Below are 14,947 nucleotides of genomic sequence, written 5' to 3'. Positions count from 1 at the left end.
GGGGGGAAAAATGGAAAAAATCGGGGGAAAAATGGGGAATTTTGGATAATAATGGGGAAAAATCGGGGAAAAATGGGGAATTTTGGGGTAAAAAAGGGGGAAAAACAGGGAATTTTGGGGTAAAATAGGGGGGAAAAAGGGGAATTTTGGGGAAAAAATGGGGGAAATTTGGGGAATTTTGGGGGAAAAATGGGGTGAAAATGGGGAAAATTGGGGAAAAATGGGGAATTTTGGGCTTAAAAAGGGCGAAAAAGGGAGAATTTTGGGGGTAAAAATGGGGAATTTTGGGGGAGAAATGGGGAATTTTGGGGGGAAAAAGGGGAAAATCAGGGAAAAAATGGGGAATTTTGGGGAAAAATCGGGGGAAAAATGGGGAATTTTGGGGTAAAAAAGGGGGAAAATGGGGAATTTTGGGGGGGAAATGGGGAATTTTGGGGGGGGAAATGGGGAATTTTGGGGGGGGAAATGGGGAATTTTGGGGCCGAAAATGGGGAAAAATCGGGGGGAAAATGGGAAATTAGAGGGAAAAAGTGGGGAATTTTGGGCAAAAAATTGGGAAATTTTTGGGGAAAAGATGGGGAATTTTGGGAAGGGAAAAATTGGGGGAAAAACTGGGGAAAATGGGGAATTTTGGGGGGGAAATGGAAATTTTGAGGGAAAAATGGGGAATTTTGGGAGAAAAATGGGGAATTTAATGAATTTGGGGGAAATTGGGAAATTAGGGGAAAAATGGGGAATTTTAGGGGAAAAGATGGGGGAAAATGGGGATTTTTGGGGGGAAAATTGGGAAATTGGAGGTTAAAATGGAGGAAAAACTGGGGGAAATGGGGGAATTTTGGGGTAAAAAAGGGGGGGGAAATGGGGAATTTTGGGGGAAAATTTGGGTAATTTTGGGGGGAAAAGGGGGAATTTTAGGGGATAAAATGGGGGGGGAAATGGGGAATTTAGGGGGAAAAATGGGAAAAATCGGGGGAAAAATGGGGGAAAAAATGGGGGAAAATCGGGGGAAAAAATGGGGGAAAATGGGGAATTTTGGGAGAAAAATTGCGAGAAAAATGGGGAATTTTGGGGGAAATGGGGGAAAAAATGGGGAATTTTTGGGGAAAAAAGGGGAAAATGGGGAATTTTTGGGGAAAAAAGGGGCGAAAAAGGGGAATTTTGGGGGCAAAAATGGGGGGAAATGGGGGAAAAAAGGGGTAAAAATGGGGAATTTTGGGGGAAAATGGGAAAATTTGGGAAATTTGGGGTAAAAAAGGGGGGAAATGGGGAATTTTGGGGGAAAAATGGGGGGAAAATGAGGATTTTGGGGGGGAAAATTTGGGGAATTTTGGTGGGAAAATGGGGAAAAAGGGTAAAAATGGGGAAATTTGGTGTAAAAATGGGGAATTTTGGGGGAAAATGGGGACAATTTGGGGAATTTTGGGGAAAAATGGGGAAAATCGGGGGGAAAATGGGGAATTTTGGGGCCAAAAATGGGGAAAATTTGAGGGAAAAATGTGGAATTTTGGGGCCAAAAATGGGGGGAAATTGGGGGAAAAATGTGGAATTTTGGGGGAAAATGGGGCAAAAAATGGGGAATTTTGGGGCCAAAAATGGGGGAAAATAGGCGGAAAATGGGGAATTTTGGGGTAAAAAAAGGCGGGAAAAATGGGGAATTTTGGGGGAAAATTTGGGGAATTTTGGGACCAAAAATGGGGGAAATCGGGGGAAAATGTGGAATTTTGGGGGAAAATGGGGCGAAAAATGGGGAATTTTGGGGCCAAAAGTGGGGAAAATTTGGGGGAAAAAGGGAATTTGGGGGAAAAAATGGGGAAAAAATGGGGAATTTGGGGCCAAAAATGGGGAAAATTGGGGGAAAAAAGGGGTAAAAATGGGGAAATTTGGGGGAAAAATGGGGAATTTTGAGGTAAGAAAATGGGGGAAAATGGGAAAATATGGGGAATTTGTAGGGGAAATGGGGAATTTTTGGGAGAAAATGGGGAAAATGAATTAGGGGAAAATGGGAAGGTTTTAGGAAAAAATGGTGAAATTTGGGGACAAAAATGGGGAATTTGGAGGGGAAAATGGGGGAGGGAAATGGGGAAAAAATGGGGGAAAAAGTGGGGAATTTTAGGGGAAATTTTAGGGGGAAAATGGGGAATTTTGGGGGGAAATTGGGAAATTTTGGGGGGAAATTGGGAAACTTTAGGGGAAAATATGGGTGAAAAATGGGGAATTTTGGGGGGGAAATGGGGGGAAAATGGGGAATTCTGGGAAAAAGCGGGGAAAATGGGGGGAAATGGGGAATTTTGGGGGAAAAGGTAAAAATGTGGAATTTGGGGAGAAGAAAATGAATTTGGAGGGGGAAAAATGGGGAATTCTGGGAGAAAATGGGAAATTTTGAGGGGGAAATGATGAAAATTGGGAAATATTGGGAGAAAAATGGGAATTTTAGGGGAAAAATTGGGAATTTTGGGGGGAAATGGGGAATTTTGGGAGAAAATTGTGTGAAATGGAGAATTTTGGGGGAAAAATGGGGAATTTTGGGAAAATGGGGAAATTAGGGGCAAAAAATGGGGAATTGTGGGGGGAAAAAGGAATTTGGAAGGGAAAATGGGAAAGATTTGGGGATTTTGGGCTGAGATTTGGGGGTTTTTGGCTCAGATTTTTGGATTTTGGGCTGAGATTTGTGGATTTGCGCAGAGAATTGCAGATTTTGGCTGAGATTCGGGGGTTTTGGGGTAAGAATTGTGGATTTTGGGCTGAAAATTGCAGATTTTGGGCTGAGTTTTGTTGATTTTGGGATGAGATTTGGGGAATTTGGGCTGAGATTTGGGAATTTTGGGCTGAGATTTGCACATTTTGGGCTGAGAATTGGGGACTTTGGGCTGAGATTTGGGGGTTTATGGGGCTCAGATTTGGGCATTTTGGGCTCAGATTTGCAGATTTTGGGCTAGAGATTTGGGCATTTTGGCTCAGATTTGTGGATTTTGGGGTGAGAATTCGGAATTTTGGGATGAAATTTTTGGATTTTGGGCTCGGATTTGCAGATTTTGGGCTGAGATTTTCTCATTTTGGGCTCAGATTTTCACATTTTGGGCCGAGAATTTGGGATTTTGGGATGAAATTTTTGGATTTGGGGCTGAGATTTGTGGATTTTGGGGTTAGATTTGGAGATTTTTGGCTGAGATTTTGGGGGTTTTGGGCTGAGATTTGGGGATTTTGGGCTGAGATTTTCACATTTTGGTCTCAGATTTGCGGATTTTGGGGTGAGAATTCGGGATTTTGGGATGAAAATTGTGGATTTTGGGCTGAGATTTGCAGATTTTGGGCTGAGAATTGGGGATTTTGGAGTTTGATTTGGGGATTTTGGGCTGAAATTTTTGGATTTTGGGCTGAGATTTGCAGATTTTGGGCTGAGATTTGTGGATTCTGGGGTGATATTTGTGGATTTTGGGATGAAATTTTTGGATTTTCGGGTGAGATTTGCAGATTTTAGGCTGAGATTTTCACATTTTGGTCTCAGATTTGTGGATTTTGGGATGAAATTTTTGGATTTTGGGATGAAATTTTTGGATTTTGGGATGAAATTTTTGGATTTTGGGCTGTGCTTTGGAGATTTTGGGCTGAGATTTGGGCATTTTGGGCTCAGATTTGTGGATTTTGGGGTGAGAATTTTGGATTCTGGGGTGAAATTTGCAGATTTTAGGCTGAGATTTGTGGATTTTGGGCTGAAATTTTTGGATTTTGGGCTGAACTTTTTGGATTTTGGGCTGAGATTTGCAGATTTTGGGCTGAAATTTTTGGATTTTGGGCTGAGATTTGTGGATTTTGGGCTGAGATTTGCAGATTTTGGGGTGAAATTTTACAGATTTTGGGCTGAGAATTTTGGATTTTGGGCTGAAATTTTTGGATTTTGGACTGAAATTTGCAGATTTTGGGCTGAGATTTTTTTATTTTGGGCTGAGAATTTTGGATTTTGGGCTCAGATTTGCAGATTTTGGGCTGAAATTTGGGCATTTTGGGCTGAGATATTCACATTTTGGGCTGAGAATATTGCATTTTGGGATGAAATTTTTGGAATTTTGGCTGAGATTTGGGCATTTTGGGCTGGGATCTGGGAATTTTGGGCTGAGATTTGCACATTTTGGGCCGAAATTTGGGCATTTTGGGCTGAGAATTGTGGATTTGGGGCTGAGATTTGCGGATTCTGGGCTGAGATTTTCACATTTTGGGCTGAGATTCGGGATTTTGGGCTGAGATTTGTTGATTTTGGGCTCAGATTTGCTGATTTTGGGCTGAGATCTGGGGATTTTAGGCTAAGATTTGTGGATTTTGGGCTGAAATTTTTGGATTTTGGGCTGAGATTTGCAGATTTTGGGCTCAGATTTTCACATTTTGGGCTGAGAATTTTGGATTTTGGGGTGAAAATTGTGGATTTTGGGCTCAGATTGGCAGATTTTGGGCTGAGATTTGGGGATTTTGGGATGAAATTTTTGGATTTTGGGCTCAGATTTTCACATTTTGGGCTGAGAATTTTGGATTTGGGGCTGAGAATTGTGGGTTTTGGGTTGAGATTTGTGGATTTTGGGCTGAAATTTTTGGATTTTGGTGTCAGATTTGTGGATTTTGGGCTGAGAATTTTTGGATTTTGGGCTGAGATTTGGGCATTTTGGGCTGAGTTTTGTGTATTTTGGGCTGAGAATTTTGGATTTTGGGGTGAAATTTGTGGATTTTGGGCTGAGATTTGGGGATTGTGGGGTGAAATTTGCAGATTTTGGGCTGAGATTTTCACATTTTGGGCTGAGAATTTTGGATTTTGGGGTGAAAATTGTGGATTTTGGGCTCAGATTTGGGCATTTTAGGGTTGAAATTTGGGGGTTTGGGGCTGAGATTTGGGCATTTTGGGCTGAGATTTGTGGATTTTGGGCTGAAATTTGCAGATTTTGGGGTCAGATTTGTTGATTTTGGTCTCAGATTTGTGAATTTTGGGCTGAAATTTGTGGATTTTGGGCTGAGATTTGCACATTTTGGGCTGAGAATTCGGGATTTTGGGGTGAAAATTGCAGATTTTGGGCTGAGATTTGGGCATTTTGGGCTGAAATTTGGGCACTTTTTGCTGAGATTTGGGCATTTTGGGGTAAGAATTGTGGATTTTCGGCTGAAAATTGTGGATTTTGGGCTGAGATTACTGGAATTTGAGCTAAGATTTGTGGATTTTGGAGTCTGATTTGGGCATTTTGGGCTGAGATTTGGGGATTCTGGAGTTAAATTTGCAGATTTTGGTCTCAGATTTGTGGATTTTGGGCTGAAATTTGGAGATTTTGGTCTCAGATTTGGGGATTTTGGGCTGAGAATTCGGGATTTTGGTGTGGAAATTGTGGATTTTGCGCTGAGATTTGCAGATTTTGGGCTGAAATTTGCAGATTTTGGGGCTGAGATTTGGGCATTTTGGGCTGAGATTTGTGGATTTTCGGCTGAGATTTGTGGATTTTGGGCTGAGATTTGGGCATTTTGGGCTGAGATTTTCACATTTTGGGCTGAGAATTTTGGATTTTGGGGTGAAAATTGTGGATTTGGGGCTCAGATTTGCAGATTTTGGGCTGAGATATGGGCATTCTGGGCTGAAATTTGTGGATTTTGTGCTGAGATTTGCACATTTTGGTCTCAGATTTGTGGATTTTAGGCTGAGAATTTTGGATCTTGTGGTGAAAATTGTGGATTTTGAGCTGAGATTTGGGGATTCTGGGGTGAAATTTTTGGATTTTGGGTTGAGATTTGCACATTTTGGGCTGAGATTTTCACATTTTGGGCTGAGAATTTTGGATTTTGGGCTGAGATTTGCAGATTTTGTGCTGAAATTTGCAGATTTTGGGCTGAGATTTGTGGATTTGGGGATGAAATTTTACAGATTTTGGGCTGAGATTTGTTGATTTTGGGCCGAGATTTGGGCATTTTGGGCTGAGATTTGCACATTTTGGTCTCAGATTTGTGGATTTTGGGCTGAGATTTCGGGATTCTGGGGTGAAATTTGCAGATTTTGGGCTGAGATTTGTGGATTTTGGGCTGAGATTTGGGCATTTTGGGCTCAGATTTGTGGATTTTGGGGTGAGAATTTGGGATTTTGGGATGAAATTTTTGGATTTTGGGCTCGGATTTGCAGATTTTGGGCTGAGATTTGCAGATTTTGGGCTGAGAATTGTGGATTTTGGGCTGCGATCTGGGGATTTTAGGCTGAGATTTGTGGATTTTTGGCTCAGATTTGCACATTTTGGGCTGAGAATTCGGGATTTTGGGGTGAAAATTGCGGATTTTTGGCTGAGATTTGCAGATTTTGGGCTGAGATTTGGGCATTTTGGGCTGAAATTTGGGCACTTTTTGCTGAGATTTGGGCATTTTGGGGTAAGAATTGTGGATTTTCGGCTGAAAATTGTGGATTTTGGGCTGAGATTACTGGAATTTGAGCTAAGATTTGTGGATTTTGGAGTCTGATTTGGGCATTTTGGGCTGAGATTTGGGGATTCTGGAGTTAAATTTGCAGATTTTGGTCTCAGATTTGTGGCATTTGGGCTGAAATTTGGAGATTTTGGTCTCAGATTTGGGGATTTTGGGCTGAGAATTCGGGATTTTGGTGTGAAAATTGTGGATTTTGCGCTGAGATTTGTTGATTTTTGGGCTGAGATTTGTTGATTTTGGGCTGAGATTTGGGGATTTTGTGACGAGATTTGGGGATTTTGGGCTGAGATTTGCGGATTTTGGGCTGAAATTTCGGGAGTCTGGAGTGAAATTTGCAGATTTTGGGCTGAAATTTTTGGATTTTGGGCTCGGATTTGCCGATTTTGGGCTGAGATTTGTTGATTTTGGCCTCAGATTTGTGGATTTTGGGCTGAGAATTCGGGATTTTGGGATGAAATTTTTGGATTTGCAGATTTTGGGCTGAGTTTTGCTGATTTTGGTCTCAGATTTGTGGATTTTGGGCTGAGATTTGGGAATTTTGGGCTGAGATTTGCGCTTTTTGGGCTGAGATTTGCACATTTTGGGCTGAGATTTGGGCATTTTGGGCTGAGATTTGTGAATTTTGGGCTGAGAATTTGGGATTTTGGGATGAAATTTTTGGATTTTGGGCTCAGATTTGCAGATTTTGGGCTGAGATTTTCACATTTTGGGCTGAAATTTTTGGATTTTGGGCTGAGATTTGGGGATTCTGGGGTGAAATTTGCAGATTTTGGGCTGAGATTTTCACATTTTGGGCTGAGAATTGGGGATTTTGGGATGAAATTTTTGGATTTTGGGCTGAGATTTTCAGATTTATGGGCTGAGATTTTTTAATTTTGTGCTGAGATTTGCATATTTTGTGCTGAGATTTGTGGATTTTGGGCTGAGATTTGCAGATTTTGGGCTGAGATTTGTGGATTTTGGGCTGAGAATTCGGGATTCTGGGGTGAAATTTGGGGGTTTTGGGCTGAGATTTGCACATTTTGGTCTCAGATTTGTGGATTTTGGGATGAAATTTTTGGATTTTGGGCTGAGATTTGCAGATTTTGGGGTGAGAATTTGGGATATTGGGCTGAGATTTGCAGATTTTGGGCTGAGATTTGTCGGTTTTTGGTCTCAGATTTGTGGATTTTGGGCTGAAATTTTTGGATTTTGGGCTGAGATTTGTGGATTTTGTGCTGAAATTTGGGATATTTTGTGCTGAACTTTGCTGTTTTTGGTGCAGGAGCAGCAGCCGCAGATCCAGGCCCAGGTGCGGGCGCTCCTGGAGGCGTTTCCGGAGCAGGAATTTTCGGGCCGAGCCATCGCCCGCATCTTCCACGGCATCGGTCAGGAACTGCGGGAATTTCGGGAATTTTTGGGAATTTTTGGGAATTTTTGGGATATTTGGGATATTTGGGATTTTGGGGAAATCGGGGATTGGAATTTCAGGGATCTGAAATTGGGATTTTTGGGGATTTGGGATTTTTGGACTTTGCGATTGGGGTTTGGGGAGTAAATTTGGAATTGGGATTTTTGGGAATTTGGGATTTTTTGGGAATTTGAGGTTTTGGGATTTTTTGGGATTTTGGGGCTGAGAATTTGAGATTTTGGGCAATTTTGGGATTGGGATTTTTTGGGGATTTGGGATTTTAAGAATTTGGAATTTTGGGGATTTTAAATTGGGATTTTGGCATTTTTGGCAATTTGGGATTTTGGGGATTTTGGGATTTTTGGCAATTTTGGGACTGGGATTTTTTGGGAATTTGGGATTTTGGGAATTTGGGATTTTGGGACTGGAATTTTTAGGAATTTGGGGATTTTGGGGGTTTTGGGTTTGGAGTTTTGGGGATTTGAGATTTTCTGGAATTTTTTGGGAATTTTTGGGATTTTAAATTTGGATTTTTGGGATTTTTGGGTTTAGAATTTTGGGAATTTGGGGATTTGGGATTTTTTGACAATTTGGGATTTTGGGGGAATTTGGGGAATTTTGGGGAATTTTTGGGAATTTTGGGAATTTTTGGGATATTTGGGATTTTGGGGAAATCGGGGATTGGAATTTCGGGGATTTGAAATTGGGATTTTTGGGGATTTGGGATTGAAAATTTGGGATTTTTGGACTTTGGGATTGGAATTTGGGGACTGAATTTGGAATTGGGATTTTTGGGATTTTGGGATTTTTTGGGAATTTGGGATTTTTTAGGAATTTGGGATTTTGGGCTGAGAATTTGGGATTTTGGGGATTTGAAATTGGGGTTTTTGGGATTTTGGGAATTTGGGATTTTAAATTGGGATTTTGGGCTGAGAATTTGGGATTTTGGGCAATTTTGGGCCTGGGATTTTTTGGGAATTTGGGATTTTAAATTGGGATTTTGGGCTGAGAATTTGGGATTTTGGGGATTTGAAATTGGGATTTTTGAGATTTTGGGACTGGGATTTTTTGGGGAATTTGGGAATTTCAGATTTGGGGATTTTGGGGATTTGGGATTTTTGGGACTGGAATTTTTAGGAATTTTGGGTTTTTCAGAATTTGGGGATTTTTGGGATTCTGGATTTGGGGATTTTGTGGATTTTGGGACTGGAATTTTTAGGAATTTGGGATTTTGGGCATTTGGGATTCTTGGAAATTTGGGTTTTTGGGGATTTTTAAGATTTGGGATTTGGGATTTTGGGGGCTTTGGGATTTGGGGGTTTTTGGGAATTTGGGATTTTTTGGAATTTTGGGAATCTGGGACTGGAATTTGGAGAATTTGGGGTTTTGGGGAATTTCAGATTTGGGATTTTTGGAATTTGGGAATGTTTGGAATTCAGGATTTGGGAGTTTGGGATTTTGGGGATTTTTGGAAATTTGGGATTTTCAGATTTGGGATTTTTGGGATTTTTGGGACTGGGATTTTTAAGAATTTGGGATTTTGAGGAATTTTTTGGGAATTTTGGGATTTTTAAATTGGGATTTTTGGCTTTTTGGGACTGGGATTTTTTGGGGAATTTGGGATTTTTGGGAATTTGGGGCTGAGAATTTGAGATTTTGGGCAATTTTGGGAATTTGGGATTTTGGGATTTTTTGGGATTTTGGGAATTTGGGATTTTGGGGCTGAGAATTTGGGATTTTGGGCAATTTTGGGAATTTGGGATTTTGGGCTGAGAATTTGGGATTTTTGGCCAATTTTCCCTGGAATTTTGGGGATTTAAAATTGGGAATTTTGGCATTTTTGGGTCGGGAATTTTGGGAATTTCAGGATTTTGGGATTTTTGGGAATTTGGGAATTTCGGGTTTGGGATTTTTGGGGACTTGGGGATTTTTGGGATTCTTGGAAATTTGGATGTTTTGGGAATTTGGGGTTTTTGGGAATTTGGGATTTCTGGGGATTTTTGGGAATCTGGGATTGGAATTTGGAGAATTTGGGGAATTTGGGAATTTCAGATTTGGGATTTTGGGAATTTGGGAATTTTTGGAGTTGGGGATTTTGGGGATTTTGGGGATTTTTGGGGAATTTGGGAATTTCAGATTTGGGATTTTTTGGGAATTTGGGATTTTTGGGATATTTGGGATTGGGATTTTTAAGAATTTGGGATTTTGGGGAATTTTTTGGGAATTTTGGGATTTTTAAATTGGGATTTTTGTCCTTTTGGGGCTGGGTTTTTTTGGGGAATTTGGGAATTTTTTGGGATTTTGGGATTGGAGATTTTTGGAAATTTGGGAATTTCAGATTTGGGGATTTTTGGGTTTTTTGGGAATTTCAGATTTGGGATTTTGGGAATTTTGGGATTTGAAATTTGGATTTTTGGGCATTTTGGGATTTTGGGGATTTTTGGGAATTTTGGGAATTTTTGGGATTTTTTGGGATTTTTTGGGATATTTGGGAATTGGGGAAATCGGGGATTGGAATTTCGGGGATTTGAAATTGGGATTTTTGGGGATTTGGGATTTTTTGAGGAATTTTTTGGGAATTTTGGGGTTTTTAAATTGGGATTTTGGGATTTTGGGAATTTGGGATTTTTTGGGATTTTGGGATTTTTGGGATTTTGGGCTGAGAATTTGGAATTTTTGGCCAATTTTCCCTGGAATTTTGGGGATTTAAAATTGGGAATTTTGGCATTTTTGGGTCGGGAATTTTGGGAATTTCAGGATTTTGGGATTTTTGGAAAATTTGGGAATTTCGGGTTTGGGATTTTTTGGGACTTTGGGATTTTTTGGGGATTTTTGGGATTCTTGGAAATTTGGGGTTTTTGGGATTTGGGGTTTTTGGGAATTTGGGATTTTTTGGGATTTTTGGGAATCTGGGATTGGAATTTGGAGAATTTGGGAAATTTGGGAATTTCAGATTTGGGATTTTGGGAATTTGGGAATTTTTGGAGTTTGGGATTTTCGGGATTTTGGGGATTTTTTGGAAATTTGGGAATTTTGGATTTGGGATTTTTGGGATTGGGATTTTTGGGATATTTGGGATTTTTGGGATTTTTAAGAATTTGGGATTTTGAGGAATTTTTTGGGAATTTTGGGATTTTTAAATTGGGATTTTTGGGATTTTGGGACTGGGATTTTTTGGGAATTTGGGATTTTTGGCCAATTTTCCCTGGAATTTTGGGGATTTAAAATCAGAATTTTGGCATTTTTGGGTCTGGAATTTTGGGAATTTGGGAATTTCAGATTTGGGGATTTTGGGGTTTTTTGGGAATTTCAGATTTGGGGATTTTGGGAATTTTGGGGATTTAAAATTGGGAATTTTGGCATTTTTGGGTCGGGAATTTTGGGAATTTGGGATTTTGGGATTTTTGGAAATTTGGGAATTTCGGGTTTGGGATTTTTTGGGACTTTGGGATTTTTGGGGGATTTTTGGGATTCTTGGAAATTTGGGATTTTTGGGAATTTGGGGTTTTTGGGGATTTGGGATTTTGGGATTTTGGGACTGGGATTTTTTGGGAATTTGGGATTTTTTGGGAATTTGGGATTTTGGGGGGAGAATTTGGAATTTTGAGCCAATTTTCCCTGGAATTTTGGGGATTTAAAATTGGGAATTTTGGGATTTTTGGGTCGGGAATTTTGGGAATTTCAGGATTTTGGGATTTTTGGAAAATTTGGGAATTTCGGGTTTGGGATTTTTTGGGACTTTGGGATTTTTTGGGGATTTTTGGGATTTTTGGAAATTTGGGGTTTTGGGGAATTTGGGGTTTTTGGGAATTTGGGGTTTTGGGGATTTTTGGGAATCTGGGATTGGAATTTGGAGAATTTGGGAAATTTGGGAATTTCAGATTTGGGATTTTGGGAATTTGGGAATTTTTGGAGTTTGGGATTTGGGAGTTTGGGGATTCTTGGAAATTTGGGAATTTCAGATTTGGGATTTTTGGGATTTTTGGGATATTTGGGACTGGGATTTTTAAGAATTTGGGATTTTTGGAAATTTTTGGGGAATTTTGGGATTTTTAAATTGGGATTTTTGGGATTTTGGGACTGGGATTTTTTTGGAATTTGGGAATTTGGGGCTGAGAATTTGGAATTTTGGGCAATTTTGGGAATTTGGGATTTTTTGGGGTTTTTGGAATTTTTGGCCAATTTTCCCTGGAATTTTGGGGGATTTAAAATCAGAATTTTGGCATTTTTGGGTCTGGAATTTTGGAAATTTGGGAATTTCAGATTTGGGGATTTGGGGTTTTTTGGGAATTTCAGATTTGGGATTTTGGGAATTTTGGGGATTTTAAATTGGGATTTTTGGCCATTTTGGGACTGGGATTTTTTGGCAATTTGGGATTTTTGGGAATTTGGGGAATTTTGGGAATTTTTGGGATATTTGGGATTTTGGGGAAATCGGGGATTGGAATTTAAGGGATTTGAAATTGGGATTTTGGGGGATTTGGGATTTTTTGGGAATTTTTTGGGAATTTTGGGATTTTTAAATTGGGATTTTTGGGATTTTGGGACTGGGATTTTTTGGGAATTTGGGATTTTTTGGGAATTTGGGATTTTGGGGGGAGAATTTGGGATTTTTGGCCAATTTTCCCTGGAATTTTGGGGATTTAAAATCAGAATTTTGGCATTTTTGGGTCTGGAATTTTGGGAATTTGGGAATTTCAGATTTGGGGATTTTGGGGATTTTGGGGATTTGAAATTGGGATTTTTGGCCATTTTGGGACTGGGATTTTTTGGGATTTTGGGATTTTTTGGGATTTTGGGATTTTTTGGGATTTTTTGGGAATTTGGGATTTTGGGCTGAGAATTTGGGATTTTGGGCAATTTTGGGAATTTGGGATTTTTTGGGGAATTTGGGATTTTTGGCCAATTTTCCCTGGAATTTTGGGGATTTAAAATCAGAATTTTGGCATTTTTGGGTCTGGAATTTTGGGAATTTGGGAATTTCAGATTTGGGGATTTTGGGGTTTTTTGGGAATTTCAGATTTGGGGATTTTGGGAATTTTGGGGATTTGAAATTGGGAATTTTGGCCATTTTGGGACTGGGATTTTTTGGCAATTTGGGATTTTGGGGGAATTTGGGATTTTGGGGATTTTCAGGAATTTTTGGGAATTTTGGGATTTTGGGGAAATCGGGGATTGGAATTTCGGGGATTTGAAATTGGGATTTTTGGGGATTTGGGATTGAAAATTTGGGATTTTTGGAGTTTGGGGACGGAATTTGGAATTGGGATTTTTGGGAATTTGGGATTTTTGGCCTTTTGGGACTGGGATTTTTTGGGAATTTGGGATTTTGGGAATTTGGGATTTTTGGGATTTTTAAGATTTGGGATTTTGGGGATTTTGGGATTGGAGATTTTTGGAAATTTGGGAATTTCAGATTTGGGGATTTTGGGGTTATTTTGGAATTTCAGATTTGGGATTTTGGGGATTTGGGATTTTGGGACTGGGATTTTTAGGAATTTGGGGTTTTTCAGATTTTGGGATTTTTTGGCTTTTTGGGACTGGGATTTTTTGGGAATTTGGGATTTTGGGGTTGAGAATTTGGGATTTTTGGGTCTTTGGGATTTTTGGAATTTGGGATTTTTTTGGGAATTTCATTTTTGGAATCTTTGGGATTTTTGGGAATCTGGGATTGGAATTTGGAGAATTTGGGAAATTTGGGAATTTCAGATTTGGGATTTTGGAATTTTGGGAATTTCTGGAATTTGGGATTTTTGGGAATTTTACATTGGGAATTTTGGCTTTTTTGGGTCTGGAATTTTGGGATTTTGGGATTTTTTGGAATTTGGGATTTTGGGGGGAGAATTTGGGATTTTTGGCCAATTTTGCCTGGAATTTTGGGGATTTAAAATTGGGAATTTTGGCCGTTTAGGACTGGAATTTCTTGGGAATTTGGGATTTTTTTGGGAATTTGGGATTTTGGGGATTTGAAATTGGGATTTTTTGGGATTTTGGGCTGAGAATTTGGGATTTTTGGCAATTTTGGGTTTGGGATTTTTTGGGAATTTGGGATTTTAAATTGGGATTTTGGGCTGAGAATTTGGGATTTTGGGGATTTGGGATTTTTTGGGATTTTGGGGAATTTTTTGGGGATTTGAAATTGGGATTTTTGGCTTTTTGGGACTGGAATTTTTTGGGATTTTTGGCAATTTTGCCTGGAATTTTTGGGATTTTAAATTGGGATTTTTGGGATTTTTGGGTCGGGAATTTTGGGAATTTGGAATTTTGGGAATTTGGGATTTTGGGGCTGAGAATTTGAGATTTTGGGCAATTTTGGGAATTTGGGATTTTTTGGGGAATTTGGAATTTTTGGCCAATTTTCCCTGGAATTTTGGGGATTTAAAATCAGAATTTTGGCATTTTTGGGTCTGGAATTTTGGGAATTTGGGAATTTCAGATTTGGGGATTTTGGGGTTTTTTGGGAATTTCAGATTTGGGGATTTTGGGAATTTTGGGGATTTAAAATTGGGAATTTTGGCATTTTTGGGTCGGGAATTTTGGGAATTTGGGATTTTGGGATTTTTGGAAATTTGGGAATTTCGGGTTTGGGATTTTTTGGGACTTTGGGATTTTTGGGGGATTTTTGGGATTCTTGGAAATTTGGGATTTTTGGGAATTTGGGGTTTTTGGGGATTTGGGATTTTGGGATTTTGGGACTGGGATTTTTTGGGAATTTGGGATTTTTAAGAATTTGGGATTTTGGGATTTTTTGGGATTTTGGGGCTGAGAATTTGAGATTTTGGGCAATTTTGGGAATTTGGGATTTTTTGGGGAATTTGGAATTTTTGGCCAATTTTCCCTGGAATTTTGGGGATTTAAAATCAGAATTTTGGCATTTTTGGGTCTGGAATTTTGGGAATTTGGGAATTTCAGATTTGGGGATTTTGGGGTTTTTTGGGAATTTCAGATTTGGGATTTTGGGGAATTTTGGGAATTTAAAATTGGGAATTTTGGCCTTTTGGGACTGGGATTTTTTGGCAATTTGGGATTTTGGGGGAATTTGGGATTTTTGGGATTTTCAGGAATTTTTGGGAATTTTTGGGATATTTGGGATTTTGGGGAAATCGGGGATTGGAATTTGGG

At 39.5% G+C, this 14,947-nt stretch overlaps 1 long non-coding RNA gene across 1 annotated transcript in view; it reads left to right on the top strand.

The window, feature by feature from the left end:
- LOC143696191 (uncharacterized) overlaps positions 1-14,947 on the top strand; it is a 35,172-nt gene that overhangs the window by 7,826 nt on the left and 12,399 nt on the right. The window contains exon 2 of the long non-coding RNA XR_013185648.1: positions 7,700-7,802. This is a non-coding gene — a long non-coding RNA (uncharacterized LOC143696191). The remainder of the gene's footprint in view (positions 1-7,699; positions 7,803-14,947) is intronic.

The sequence above is a fragment of the Agelaius phoeniceus genome, chromosome 1 (genome assembly GCF_051311805.1).
Source record: "Agelaius phoeniceus isolate bAgePho1 chromosome 1, bAgePho1.hap1, whole genome shotgun sequence".
Taxonomy (NCBI): Eukaryota; Metazoa; Chordata; class Aves; order Passeriformes; family Icteridae; genus Agelaius; species Agelaius phoeniceus.
The sequence above is the reverse complement of the archived record's forward strand: the minus strand, read 5'-3'. Positions and strand labels throughout refer to the sequence as shown.